General features: G+C 46.1%; 1 protein-coding gene across 3 annotated transcripts in view; it reads left to right on the forward strand.

Moving 5' to 3' along the window:
* The first annotated feature begins 1689 nt into the window (after nucleotides 1–1689).
* The window catches only part of SUSD6 (sushi domain containing 6), a 93909-nt gene continuing 81917 nt past the window's right edge, over nucleotides 1690–13681 (forward strand). For 2 of the 3 annotated variants that reach the window (XM_027111618.1, XM_027111617.1), the window contains exon 1: nucleotides 1690–1964. The gene's annotated coding sequence lies outside the window, so the exon portion shown is untranslated. Of the gene's footprint in view, nucleotides 1965–2048; nucleotides 2341–13681 lie in introns of those variants that run through there. The other variant, XM_027111620.1, reaches the window with a different exon arrangement.

Here is a 13681-nt window from a genome sequence, read left to right on the forward strand (position 1 = left end):
ACTAGAAGGGTGCTCAGAGGAGTTGTACAAAATGGAAGGATTTTATAGGAAGAAGGCTGGGGCAAGGGAGCTATTATTAAAAGAAAAGAAACGATAATTTTTAGGCCTGAAGGTCTTCTTTTTTTTTTTGGTGGGAGGGAAGAGAACTGCCAAGGGTTCTATTATGCAGATTGCCTCTTCTTCCTCTGGGGTAATGGAGAGGGTCCATGTGACAGATTACTATGTGATAGCACCTCATTGGTGCTGACCAGAAGATTCCAAACTGGTTGATTACATTTATGGTGAAGGTCAAAACTGCAATTAGGTTAGGTATTAAATCTAGGTTTGGTATCACGGGCTTTAGCACAAGTGATGCCATTTTGGGCCTGTGGGTTTTCTCTTTAACAGAACTCAAGGAGGAAAGAAGGCAGAACAAAGACAGGCTTATGGAAGAGGAAGCAGCAGCCATACATTCTGTGGGGCCCAGAATGGGATGGGTGTGTGTGCATGGTGGTGGGGTCGGGCGGGACTGGGGTCGGCATGACACCCTGCTTGCTTTGTTTGAGCTACCTCAAAAATTCAACCAAAAATTCAATTCAATTCACAGCACTCTTCCGGAGAACCTGTTAGAACTAGGCTAGGTGAGAGGCCCTGAGAGGGTGTCCAAAGGGCATCAGAAAGGAGAGCCTGCCTTACCCAATCTGCAGCAGAGGCTTAAGTCTCTGGGTCCGAGCGCAGACTCTGGCACTGTTTCTCAAGTAGGAACGCCTCAACATTAATTGAGCTCCTCTGAGACAGGCACTGTTCAAGGCCCTGGGCCACAAAGTCAAAACTGTTGTCATTAAGGGGTCACAAGCCCTGTAAATACAGAGGACGTATCTCCTAGGGCCGCAGTGGGATCACTTATAGATGCTGTAGCTATAAAGTCCACAAACTAGCATATGTTGGAAAATAGCCCCAGGAGGCAAGGCTCAGGATGGGAAATAAAGTTAGGTGGTGGCGGGGTTCTAGCCCGGACTCTGCCAGTCCGCACTCTGAACTTCAGTTTTCTGAACCTTGAGATCCGTCGCGTGCTTTTAGTGTGCTGAGGAATCCCTTAGGAATGCTTTTTAAGATAGATTCCAGAGTCCAATCGTAGCTTTTTCGAATCAGAATGATGGGACGTTGGACCCTAAGTCTGCATTTTTACACCTGCACCCCTGGGACAATTTTGAGGTTGGTAGGCTTTGCAACATAGTTTGAGGAGTACCGCTTAATAGGGAGAAGTACCGCTTAGCGACAGGCCTGGCGACGGATTCCTGAGCTAAGAAGGCAACAGGAATGAAAGCGCCTTGTCGACCGGAGAGTAAACCAATTCTTTGCAAATAATAGTAATCCAAATAATATCCGAATAATCCAAAAAGTAATACAATAATAATAGTAAAAGAACTGGAGAGTGCAGCGCAAAGGCATCTCAGTCTGAATCTGTACCACTGCCCGGTCCACTCTAGCAGCGCTGGCGTGACGGTGCCTTTAAGAACACCCCCCGCCCACCCAGTCTCGGCTACCGCGGGGCTTGCGGGCCGACCGGCGGCGCTTGCGTGCTGCCAGCCGTCGACCGGCGGGGCTTCCCAGCGGGGCGGTCGCGGCAGCGCGACGCCGGCGCTGGTTGCGTGCGCGCCTGGCCCCGCCCCTCGCCCGCCCCTTCCCCTCCCCCTCCGCGGGCCTCCCCCGCCCGCGCGGTACAGCTGGGCCGGTGACGCGCGTACTGCTGCCGTTGCCTCTGCTACGGCCGCCGCGTTCCATTCTCCTAAGCCGGCGACATCCTCGTCCCCTGCCTCCCGCCTCCTCCTCCCGCAGCGCCGGCCAGCGCCAGCCAGACAAGGGCCCACGGGGTCTCGCCTAGACCCAAGAGGGCTGCGGACGCGCGCAGGCGGCGGAGCGGATCCCGGCGCCGCGGAAGCTGCGAGCGTCCGCCTCCCGGAGGTCGCCGCGCCGTTCCCCGGGTGAGTTGTCACCGCGGCCGGGGGGCGGCGGGGCCGGGCATTGTGTCACTGGCGCCCTCGGCCGGCTGTCAGGGGCGCAGGACCGGCGCACCGCCCGGGAGGGACGTTGGGGAGCCCGGACGGCCGCCCCGCGTCGGCTGCTCTCCGCGCTTCCTGCGCCGGCCCGGCTGTCACCACGACGCCCGGCGGCGAGCCCAGTGCCGGCTTGGGCGGAAGGGCGGCGGGGGGGAGCTGTGCCGAGGCCGGGAGGAAGACCGGCCGGCCGGCTTGCGGCCGGGAGCTTGGTGGCCGGGATCGGGGCGCTCCGCCGGGGCCTCGTCGGGCGTGCGGGGTCGCGCTCCGGCTCGGAATTCACGGTGGAGACCACATTTTGCAGGTCGCTGGGAGGTAGTCACAGGCTGGCTGTCTTTATTACTGTTAATGTTTTTTCATCAAGCCAGCTAAAGCTGCGGGTCCTGCGCTGGGGCAGGGTTGGCTTAGCGATGGTGGACTTCCGAGGGTACCTTGGAGCCCGGGTGTGCGAGCACCGGAGCTTTCTGGAGCCCCCGCACCTCGTCTGGTCTTTAATCTCAAAAACTTTTTTTAGTATCCGGGCTGAGACGCACCGAAACCACTTCCTGTTTATGTATGTAGACTTTCTTTTTTCACTTCTGGTTTTTAGAGACAAATACTGGTGTCGGTCTGACCCTCCCACAGGGTTGTGACTGTGGGGCTGCTGAAGTGGGAAAAGTTACCTGTAAGGAGGTCAGGAGGGGGAGGTGGTTTTGGGGACCGAAAGACCCAGGAGAAAAGAGGCGTCGAGAACAAATCTCCAGCTGGTTCGAGGGAAGTTCAGCAGTGAGGCCTGATGCTGCTGTTCCCATAGAATGTCCCCTGGTGGCAGGCAGCTCGCTGGGCTTTACTGCTCTTGCTAACTGGGCTTGTGTGTGCTCTGTACAGAGGTGCAGTGAAACTACCCAGTTCAATTAAACCGTAGGTATTTTACACCCTTTCTAGGTCTGCAGAGGTGACAAGAGTGTCTTTCCATCCTTTACACTGGTTAATTCTTTTCTGTTATTTTCATTGCTCTGATTTAAAAAATATGTATGAATGGGGTGAATGCATACATACACCTTTTCTGTTTTGGGAATTCCACACCCAAATTGTCACCATGTAGTGAGGCTAGTAGAGACATGTACTTGGCATTGAGTTTTGAATTTTCTGGGCTTTCCATTTTTAGCTAGATGCATATTCAACCAGAAATGAAAATTTTCAGAGTTTGGGGCATGGGGAGTACATCTACCTTCCCCTCAGTAGAGGAGATATTTAATAATGAAAAAATAATAGCAATAACAGAGGAAAGTTCTTGAGGACTTAATGTGAACTGAGTTTTGTGCCAAGAACTTTACTTTTTTGATCTCATTTAATAAATAGCAAACTTTTGTGGTAGATTTTGTCATTATCCTCATTCTTTCAGATGAGAGCAAAGCCAAACAAATAACTTGCCCAAGGTCACAAAGGTATCTCATAGTAGAGCCCTCACCCTGAACTACTAGATTATACTGTTAATTTCTAGTTTGCTTACCATTTGGTAAAATTGAAACTGGAGTCTTTCTAGACTCTGTCCAAAGCACTACTTCCTCAGGCTTTCTCAGATCATGCGCATCCTTATTTCTTTCTCCAAGGTGCACATTTATGGTATGTTTGCACAACATTCGTGGGTTCATTCATTCTTGTTTTTAATTTAGTACTCACAAGTATTTGTGATACAGAATATATGCCGGGCACTGTGCTAGGTATTGGGGTTACTGCAGTGAATGGCAGTGCAGAACCCTGCCATTTCTTACAGAGTTCATGGTTTTTAAGTCAATTTATTTTGGCTTATGTTGTTAATTTTCATTGGTGGCCATTTGCTGCTTAAGGAAGTCCTGAGCAGTGCATTAAATAGAGAACAATACTGATACCAGTCCTGATAAATAGAACTTCCTGTCCACAGGGTGGTCTTTTGGGTACTGTAGTAGAAATGGCATATGAAACCAAACCTTACCTACAGCTAGACGGGGACAGGTCCCTGAGTGCTCAGAGTAGGACCTGCCTCTCTGCCCTGCAGTGCTTAAACCCGGAGAGCAAACCCATTGTCAAATGGCAGTTCAACTTATTTACTGAGGCTTGCCTTCTCAAAGCCCAGAATGTGGGCAGATAGAAAGAAGAGGAAGAAAGGTAGAATGAGGTGTTACAGATGCAGGCTGGCAGATGAAGAGACCTCAGCACTTTGTCTGGTTTCCTGGCAGGTCTCCATTATGTGGTGACTGAACTTGTGCTCTTACATAATGGTGCATCTCCTGGCAGGGGGTTTCCTCCTTGCCGTTCCCAGGGCAGCAATTCCTCTAGCTACCCTCCCCCTCGATACACACACATATGCACCGTCCAAAGGGAATAATTTATCTGGCTTCTTAAAAGTAAGAACTTATTTCAACTTTATTCCTACTCAGCGTTGTTTCACTTCCTCTATGCTTTTACATTCTCCAGAAAAAAACTTGCCTTATGTTTTAAATCTTTCCTAGTACTCTCTTTCCGCATTCTTAGCTCTTCTGATAGCCAGGTAACTACTGGTATCTGTCTGTGGGCTCAGAGAATTACAGTATTTTTTTAAAAAAGTTAGTGAGCCACGTAATCTTCCTCGTTTCCGTACCAAAACAAGTGAACTGGGGAGAATGTCTTTAGCAGAGCCTCTTGCAGGCAGAGAAGGAAGGCCAGAGAGCACATGTGCTTATCTTCCCCTCTAGTTTCCCATTTACTCAGGGACGATTCACCGAGAGGCAGCAGCAGGGATGTGATTTCTGTTTACAGGCCTGAAATGCCTACTTGGAGGCCTGAATGTCTGCAGACCCACTAGGCCCGGTTGTGTAATTGCCATGCATGAAGTGTTTTACTGAGCTTCTAAATTTGACATGCGATCTCCTAGTGAAAGCTGCCGAGCAGGATTCATTTTCCCTCTTTCATCCACCTAGACAGTAGGGAAGTCTTGTGTAGAGTGCATTCCCTCAAGCAGTAGGAGAAAGATGGGAAGGAACAAGGAGAGGAAGAAGCCCAGTGCCTTTTTTTTTTTTTTTTTTTTAACTTTGAAAGCAAATATTGCTGTGGTGCAGACTTGAGTGTTGAGGATTAGGACACCTGCTTGTATGATAATAGAGACTCTTTCCCCTGGTTTCTCCTCAAGATGGCTTCAGTCTAGGGGCCACCCACATATCCCACCGTGGTGAGGCTTCACTTAATGGGAATGGTTGTTAAAAAATTAGTATTTTTAAGTTATGTTGCCGCATTGCAGGAAACTAGAGCAATGAGAAATGATACCTGTAATGTGGTAGGGCTGTTTCCCCATTGGCGGGAATGAAGGATGCAGCTCAGGGTTGGGGCTGGGGTGTGTGTGTGTGATGAGTATTTGAAGGTGCTAACAGCTGTGGATCTGAGACTAATGACAGTTTCAGGACAGCATGGGGGTGACCGTCCTTGAGTATCAAGATGTGTTCACTCCTGCCCCGGCTAGGATTCAAGGCAGCAGCTGTTGTTCCCTTAGATGGCTGTAAGTTCCAGTGTATCCGTGTGAAACCTTTATCTGAAATAGTAGAGGTACTGCGGAAAGAGGCACCTCTTACAAGGGTTAGGTTTTAGTGGCAGAGCCTGTCAGGCACCTGTGGATGTTTCCTTTTTCTTGTGCTCACCTGTGTCTGTGATGCTGTCCTTTTTCTTTCCCTTTTAGTTCTTTGGCCTAGAAACCAGCAGGATTCCTCTATTTGCTCTCTCATCCTCTGGTTCTTACCTGAGTGTGGAAGTCTCCACTCTGTTGGTAGGCCTCTCGGTGGTGCCAAGTTGGGTCACTTCAGCTGTGAAAGGCCACCTGTGCTGCTGTCAGGACTAGGGGACAGTTAGGTCTCCGTGAGAGACTCATGGAGCAGAAAATGCAGCGACTGTGGTGAGAACTGAATGGGTTTCACAGACTCTCGTGTTGCCTGTGATGTATTCTCCCTCCCTGGCTCTTATATCTCAAAAAAGGAAAATAGCCACGCTTGAAGCATCTGAAGCCGCGTGCCAAGAATTCATGCAGCACTCCAGAGACAGGATATTATTGAAGCATTTTTCTCAAGCAGAAACAGATGTAGCTCCCTGTTACTGTCGCCAGTGTTGGTGGATCCTTAAAATTACCTGATAGCAGTGTGCCCTTAAATGTATTCTCCCCTCCCACACACACGTACCATTATTATTATTATTTTTTGGCAGAGCCCCATTGCTTGATTTGGGGACAGGTAGCCTGGGATTCCTGATGATAGTAAGAGGTTCTCAGTGGGTTTGCAGACGGCAGAGGTGGTGACTGACAATTATTTACTACTCAGAAGAGGATCTTCTGTGGTGAAAGATTAAATGACTCAGGATTCTTTCCTCCTGTAGTTGGAGATTGGACACAAAACCTCAGAGGACAGACACAAATAGGGGCTTTTCCCCAGCTTCCCCTTTCTTTCTATCATTTTTTAAGGAGGGGGAAAGTCTGATCTTTCCAAATCCAGCCTCCTGCCAGCAGTGACTTGCCTTCGCCCACAGAAGTTTAAGAACAGAACATGAGTTGCCCTGTGTGTAGACTCTCCTTGCTGAAATTTTGGCTAGACTTGGCTTTGGTTTCTGACAAAGCCAGGAAAATGAAACTAGCTTCTGGGAATAGGAGAGGAGGAGTGTTTATCCCATTCTTCCTTCTTTGGGTTCTCAGTTGATCTCAATAAACTAAGTGGATGAAAGTTTAAAAAAGGGAACTTGAAAAAGAGAACAAAGTGGTTTTGCTTATTTTGCAACTTAGTAGTCTACTAAGTCTGCAACTTAGTAGACTACTACAACTTAGTAGTCAAGGCAAACTGAGGGAAGACTGAGGGTTTTTTTTTGTTTTGTTTTTAATCGTCAATACGCTGGGACAAGATTACCGAAAGCTTGGAAAATAGAGGGGGGGAACCACTATGATTCTACCAACCTAACACAAACATCATTTCCATGTATTCTACTTTTTCTTTTAGTTGGTAGTCCTTGTAACATTCAATTTTGTATTTCGTTTTTTTTTTTTCATTTAATGTTATAGCATAAACATTTTCCTATAATAACACATAGCCTTTATAATTATTTTTAGTGGCTTTATAAAATTCCATCAAATAGATCAGCTGTGATTTAAATACCCTCTCTCATACATCTAGATTATTTCTAAGTTTTCTCAAGGAGATATTTTTTTTTGGAGGGGTGATTTTATTTTGTCATATGACATTTTTTAAAAACAGCTTTAAGACGTAATTTATATATCATAAAGGTCATCCATTTAAAGTGTACAAGCAGTGAATTTTAGTATATTTACAGAGTTGTCCAACGATCACCATAATCTTACCTAATCTAATCTTAGAACATTTTCATCACCCCCAAAAGAAACTCCATTAGTAGTCAGTCGCTATTCCTCTATAATCCTCCTAGCCCAGGGGCACCACTCATCCGCTCTATAGTTTACCTGTTTGGACATTTCGTTTGAATAGAATCATACAATATGCGGTCTTTAATGATTGGCTTCTTTAACTTAGCATGATGTTGCTGAGGTTTATCCATGTTGCAGCATATATCGCTACTTCATTCTGCTTTATTGCTGGATAATCTGTTGTTTAGATATACTACTGTATTTTGTTTATCCATTCATCAGCTGATGGTCTTTTGGGTTTTTTGTGTTTTTTAGTTATTATGGATAATGCTGCCATGAACCCATGGGTTTCATGTAGACATATGTTCTCATTTCTCAGGGAGATATTTTAAAAGCTGCATCCATATTTCTACTTTGGAGTTAACGTTCTACTTGGTTATGTAGTTTGTTTGGGCAAGAACAGTATAGCGAAATCTCTTGGTCCTGTGGTGTTGAGGGTGTTGCCCTGAATTAAGAAAAGGTGCTACATACACATATACATATATATACCTATATTATATATATGTGTGTATACATATGTATATATATACACGTGTGTGTGTATGTATATATGTGTGTGTATATATGTGTGTGTGTGTGTGTGTGTGTGTGTGTGTGTGTGTGTGTATATATATATATATATATATATAGTGTTTAAGAGGGTTGAACTCTCCAGTAGCATTGTTTTCAAATCTTTGGTGCGGACCTTTAAACAGTAGTGAGTTGACAGATGCGTTAGTGCCTCGATTCAGTGCACGTGTACTGCTGCTTTAAAAAAGGGGGGGGCGTGGTTTCAGCATGAAGCCTCAGTTGTAAATTGCATCATTGTGTCTTTTGGAGAGAGTGTTGCCATGAACCCCACAGAGCCTTCCTTATCAATGTAATTTATAGTTCTCAGAAGTTTTCCCTTTCCTTATGAAAAATTCCACGCGAGGGTTCTGTGCACCTGCTTGGAGGCTGCTGCTAGACTGGGGAGTGGCATGCTTGCTGAATAGAGAGCCAGCCCGTGAGCGGGGGAGGGAGAGGGGCTGTGAGTGTGGTTTAAACGCAGGCCTGAGAGAGAATGTTCTTTAGAACGGCTCTTATGGGTTCTTACTGGTGGACCTTAGTTGCACCCGAGGTTTAAAATATAGATCAGGCCAGACACAAAGAGGAACAGATGGTGCTGCTGGGAGTGTCATTTCCTCTACAGATTAATCTACCCCTGGGTGGTTTTACATCATAGCAGCCTCAGTACTGAAATAGTGCAGTGCCTCCTTTCACTCTTGTTCTAATTGGAATTCCTAGCATTCGCGACCAATAGCTGGTCTTGCTTTTCCTGCTCCTAGATCCCTCCCAGAAGCTCTTGAAATTGTGCATGTGTAGGCCACCTAAGGGTCAGAGAGTCAAGATGGTTCTACCTCAGAAACACATGGGACACAGGGCACATGCCCTTTGTCCAACAAGCCAGACAAAAACTAGGAAGTTGAATCATCTTCCCCTGTACCTGTTTCAGGTTCCTTCACCTGGAGCCAAGTCCAAGGACCAGTTTTTCCAGAAAGTTCCCTCGTGTGTGTGTGTAAATGTGTATGAATACAGCCATAACTTCCCTGCCACTGTTCACTGCCAAAAGTTTTAGATTTGGAGTGGCTCTACCTGGTAATACAAATTCTGTTCCCAAGTACTAGGAGTCTCAAAAGGCTGAGTAAGGAGACAGGACTCTTATCTGAAGATTTGAATGCTTGACTGTAGTATCCAGATGTTACCAAAACTTCTTGCACAACAAGCCAAGCATGTGACCAGAGAGAGCTCTGAAATGCTCGAGTTGGGAGGATGGGACTCCGAGGATGGTCTCATTTTACAGCCTCACTTTATAGAATAGAAAAATGGGAAATGGTTGCTCAGAGCTCATTTTCCTGAGTGATGACATGGCCAGGGGAGAAGCCAGGGCTGCAGATTCCTAGTCTGGTACTTTTTCTATCCCAGTGTGATCAACTTCTCTTCTCTGGGCCTGTTCCAGGAAAGGGGATTGGAGCCCAGAAGGGTATGTGGTTGATATCGTTAGGAACAAACTCCTATCCCTTCTGTGATTGTGGTTTTGAGTCTAATAGTGAAAGTACAAAAGGGACTGAGTCTTTAAATTCAGTTCTTAAGAAGAACTGTTCTTAAAATGGGAGTTGTGCTTAGGCTGGGCCTGCTTAACTCTTTTATCTCTGTACTGTGCTTCCTTACAATTTAGAAAACACCACCTGACTCCAGGCCAATGGGATGTGGTTCCTGAGTCATTTTCCCCTTTGGGTCTTGGTCACCCAGGTGGGACGGTGGCAGGTAGGTGCTGGTGGCAGCCTAGATGTAGTAGGACTGCCCAGTATTTGAAAACATGCTGTCTAGGACGGCTGATGGCCCCTCCCTCCTAGCAGACTGAAACCCTTCACAACTGTGGTTCTGATATCCTCAGGTTTATTTCATGTGGGTCAGCCACCCTTCCAAATGCAGTGTGAACACACGTCTCTAACTGTGTCTCTAACCAGCCAGGAAGGAAATAGACTTCTTGGGTTGAGGTGTCATATATGCTAGCTTTCTCCATCCCAGAAAACCAGTGAGCAGTTTGGTGTTCAGTGGGTGGTGTTCTTTCAGTTGGCATGCTCAGAACATTTTTAGAGAATTAACAAATGGTATGTTGGCTGGTGCACACTTTTATCAATCCTTGATTCTCATCCACTCCCAGGTAGACACTCTGCCATGGGAAGGCCATCTACTGCCTCGTTTCAGTCCTGTGGGAATTTTGCTTGTTACACAGCAGGATGGCAAGAAAAACAGGCTCTGGGTTGCATAAGATTTCATTGGTCCATCTTATTTTCCCCTTTACATGCACCTTCAAGTTCTCATAATTTGTGAGCTGAAAATCTGGTTGGGCTGTGATGTCAGGCTGGTGGGAGGTGGCTAGAGGGTTGCTGCAGAAACCAAGAGGAAGGAAGGAAGTCAAGTCATTTGTGTGGCCGGTATTCAGTGAATGCCCGTGGTGGTTAAGTGCTGGGTATGCAGTTGTGAACAAGAACAAAATGCACACAGCACTTGCCCTCATGAAGTTAACAATCTGGGGGAATACCCACGGCTTATTTAGTCTGACAGTAGCGTTGGAGGAATCTGTTGTGTAAAGCAGGCTTTCAGCTTGGCTGCTCTGAAGGAGTGGCTCTGGCTTTTTCAGGGACATTTGTGCTCCAAACCAGCAACCACCCTGGAAGGGAGGAGGACTTGAAAAATACCCTTGGAGAATTCCTCCTGGCCTCTCTAGCAAGAGAGCAATTGCCTTTCTCTGTAGAGCAAGCTCGGTCTAGGAGTTTGGTGTGAGGATTCCGTTTTTCCAGCTTTACTTAACTAACCAGTTTTTAATGTGGGAAGGTTTTCTGACCCTGACGTGTTTTTTTTTTTTTGTTTTTTTGTTTTTTTAGTTTAGAGAGAAAAGCGGGTGTGAATTCAACAGTGCGAAACTGGGAGAAGGGAAATAGGTAGGATCAGTGGTGTGAATTCCTTAGGGAATCTTTTTTTTTCTCCATTTCCTTCAAACCTCACTTTTAGATATGTTAATTTGTGTCTCTTTCTGATATATCTGGCTTTATAACTTGCTGGAGGCAGTAAAGGACCTAGAACACTACTGGCACAAATAAGGGTCCCAATAAAAGCACATCCCCGTATGTTTTACCTCTGTGGGTAAGCCATCTCCGTGTAGGCTCAGGTTCTAGGCTGAGACTGGAAGTTCCCTGAGGTCAGTGACTGTCTTGTCCACTTCTTTATACTCAGCTGGTTGAGAAGGATTGACCAGGTATAGAGGATTAAAGTAAAAAGGGTGAGAGGGCAAGGTGACCTTGAGTCCATAAGCCTTGATGACAAGGAATGTAAGAGTGGTATTATTGATGAAATTCCAAAAAAGAAACATTTGGAGGGAGGCTTGGTTTGAGTGAAAACCAAATAGAAACAAGGTGATAAAAAGCTGTTAACATTTACCAAGTTTACTCTGACTGGTGGCAGGAAAAGAAGACAGCTCGGGAACCATGGAGGTGGGAGGAGGAGAAGCAAAGAGAGGGTATTGGCTGTTGTCCAAAATGTTTTAGCAAGGCCAGTCAAAAACAATCTATAGGAACCCTTAGGAATTTTGATCCGAGACCAGAGAGTCACCCCTTCTAATTTTCAAGTGCAGGTCTTTGTTTCTGGAAAACTCTGTCATTCTTTTAAAAGCCACAGGAGGCATCAGTCATACCCTAAAGCAAATTTACATGTGTGCATCTACTGGTTTGGCCTTTTTTACATATATATATGTTATCCACTGTGAATCTGGTTGCAGGCAAGGAAGTAGTTAACACAGGATGGCTTGTTTCTGTTTGTTCTCCAGAACTGAGCTCTTCTGGGGGCGGTTCTTTTGCTCCTGGAATTACAGAGTATAATTGTGTGGGTCATCTCATTTGAAGGTCTGTGAATGCTTTTGAAAAATCACATCTTTGAAAGAAGGGCTGCTCTCTGCAAACGCTGATGGTTTTTCTTGGGATGTGTGTGTGAGTGACAGTGAATGAACAGATTGCAGAGCCTTTGGTGTTGGTACAACTTTCTGTGGATGGTAACAAGTAGATGTTTGTTAAGCAGTGCATCTGAACTCATTTATTAATTGAACAAGTATTGGATGCTCTTTCCCATATAATCATCTCCCCACAGGGATTCTTTGCAGCACAGTATAAGCAAGGTTTTGAATTGTTGAATTGTTGTTTTGGTTAATCTTTTCCCCTCATAGATGTCAAACCCCTTGAGGAGGGAAGGGGTGGTTTAAGTTTCCTCTTCATTTACTTATGTAGGTTGGGCATTCATATTAATAGCAATAAAGATTTATTTATTTTACAAAGTGCTTTCACATAGGAAATCAGATAATTACTGTGAGGAAGGTTTCAGTCCCTTTTTACAAATGGGAAAGCCAAGGCCTTTGGTAACCAGTGGACATTTAGCATCCACTGTGCTTGTAACTAGGGACGCTGAGTCAGCCAGGGCTGAGGCTGAATCAAACATTGGTATGCTGCTGGGGAATAGGAAAGCTCTTGGAATTGCAGACTTGATAAATTTTAACTTCTGTGTGGAAGGCAATGTAACAACCCCTTTCCTCGTCCCTACCCCCATCTCAGCATAGGTACTCTAAAGGTCGGTATGTTTTTGTGTACTGATGGGACAGAGATGTGAAAGTGTGTGTAATTAGAAAGGGCAAATTTCGTCTCCTAACTAAGGAAAAAGCATTGCCATATAGTCTGAGAAGGTTTTTACTTTTATTTTTTGGAGGAGCAGGGAGGCCACAGGGGCAAAGCCCTGGTATCTAGGAACCTGTGCAGTTTTCAGGTTATTAGAGGTCCATTTGGGGGTGAGCCAGAGCAGAAATTCTAGGTTCCTTGGGCTCTCAGGGCCCTGTGATGGGGGTTTTGAGGGCTCTGCAGTCTGTATCAGCATGGTTGCAGTCTTGTTCTGTCTTTCTGCAGGTGTGTTCTGACTCTAGGCACCAACTGTGGGTCCGGGCCTTCCTGAGATGCCCCCCGCAGCTGTTTCCAAAGGTGGACTGTCTTCGCTTCAATACTCCTAAGAGCTCCCTGAAGAGTGTCCTTTTTTGCTGACAGGGGGATCCAAGGTCTCCTGTAGGCCTGGCTTGACCTCCTCTTCCCCATTGTCCTGCCCTTACTTTCAGAGGCAGTAGATGAGCCTGCCTGGGCAGTGAGGAGGTTGGAGGTGAAGGTCCTGCCTCATCCAGGACAGCTTAGATTTGAAAAACATAAAGCAGTGCCAATGTTCCTGGGGCAGGGTGTGCTCGGACAGCCTGTCTGCTTTTTCCATTTGGTTGGGAAAGTGGAGAAATGAGACTGGCTGTGGGCCAGGCAGAGCTTCCCCCTTTCCTATGGTGAATGAAAATGGACGATTGTTTCGAGGAGTGGGTACTGAGTGGGAGGCAGTGGAGGAGAGCGGCCTTGGGATCAGCCTCGCCCTGCTTCCCGTCTCAGCTCAGCCACTTCCCAGCTGTATGGCCTTGAGCAAATTTAACCTCTCAGATGCTCAGTTTTATCACTTGTAAAATGGAGGTGATAATGTTACCACTACCTGTCTGTAGAGGGGTAGCTACCAGAATATTAATGATTACCTGGGGTGGGAATTCTGGGGTGATAAAGGGTAACAGGAAACTATAGCTTCTTAAACTTTCTTTTTGTTTCATTTGAATTTTCACTATTGGCATGTATAACTTAAATAATTAAAATTATGTTGA

Source organism: Aethalodelphis obliquidens, unplaced genomic scaffold, assembly GCF_003676395.1.
Source record: "Aethalodelphis obliquidens isolate GAN/ISIS:26980383/991018 unplaced genomic scaffold, ASM367639v1 scaffold10, whole genome shotgun sequence".
Classification (NCBI taxonomy): Eukaryota; Metazoa; Chordata; class Mammalia; order Artiodactyla; family Delphinidae; genus Aethalodelphis; species Aethalodelphis obliquidens.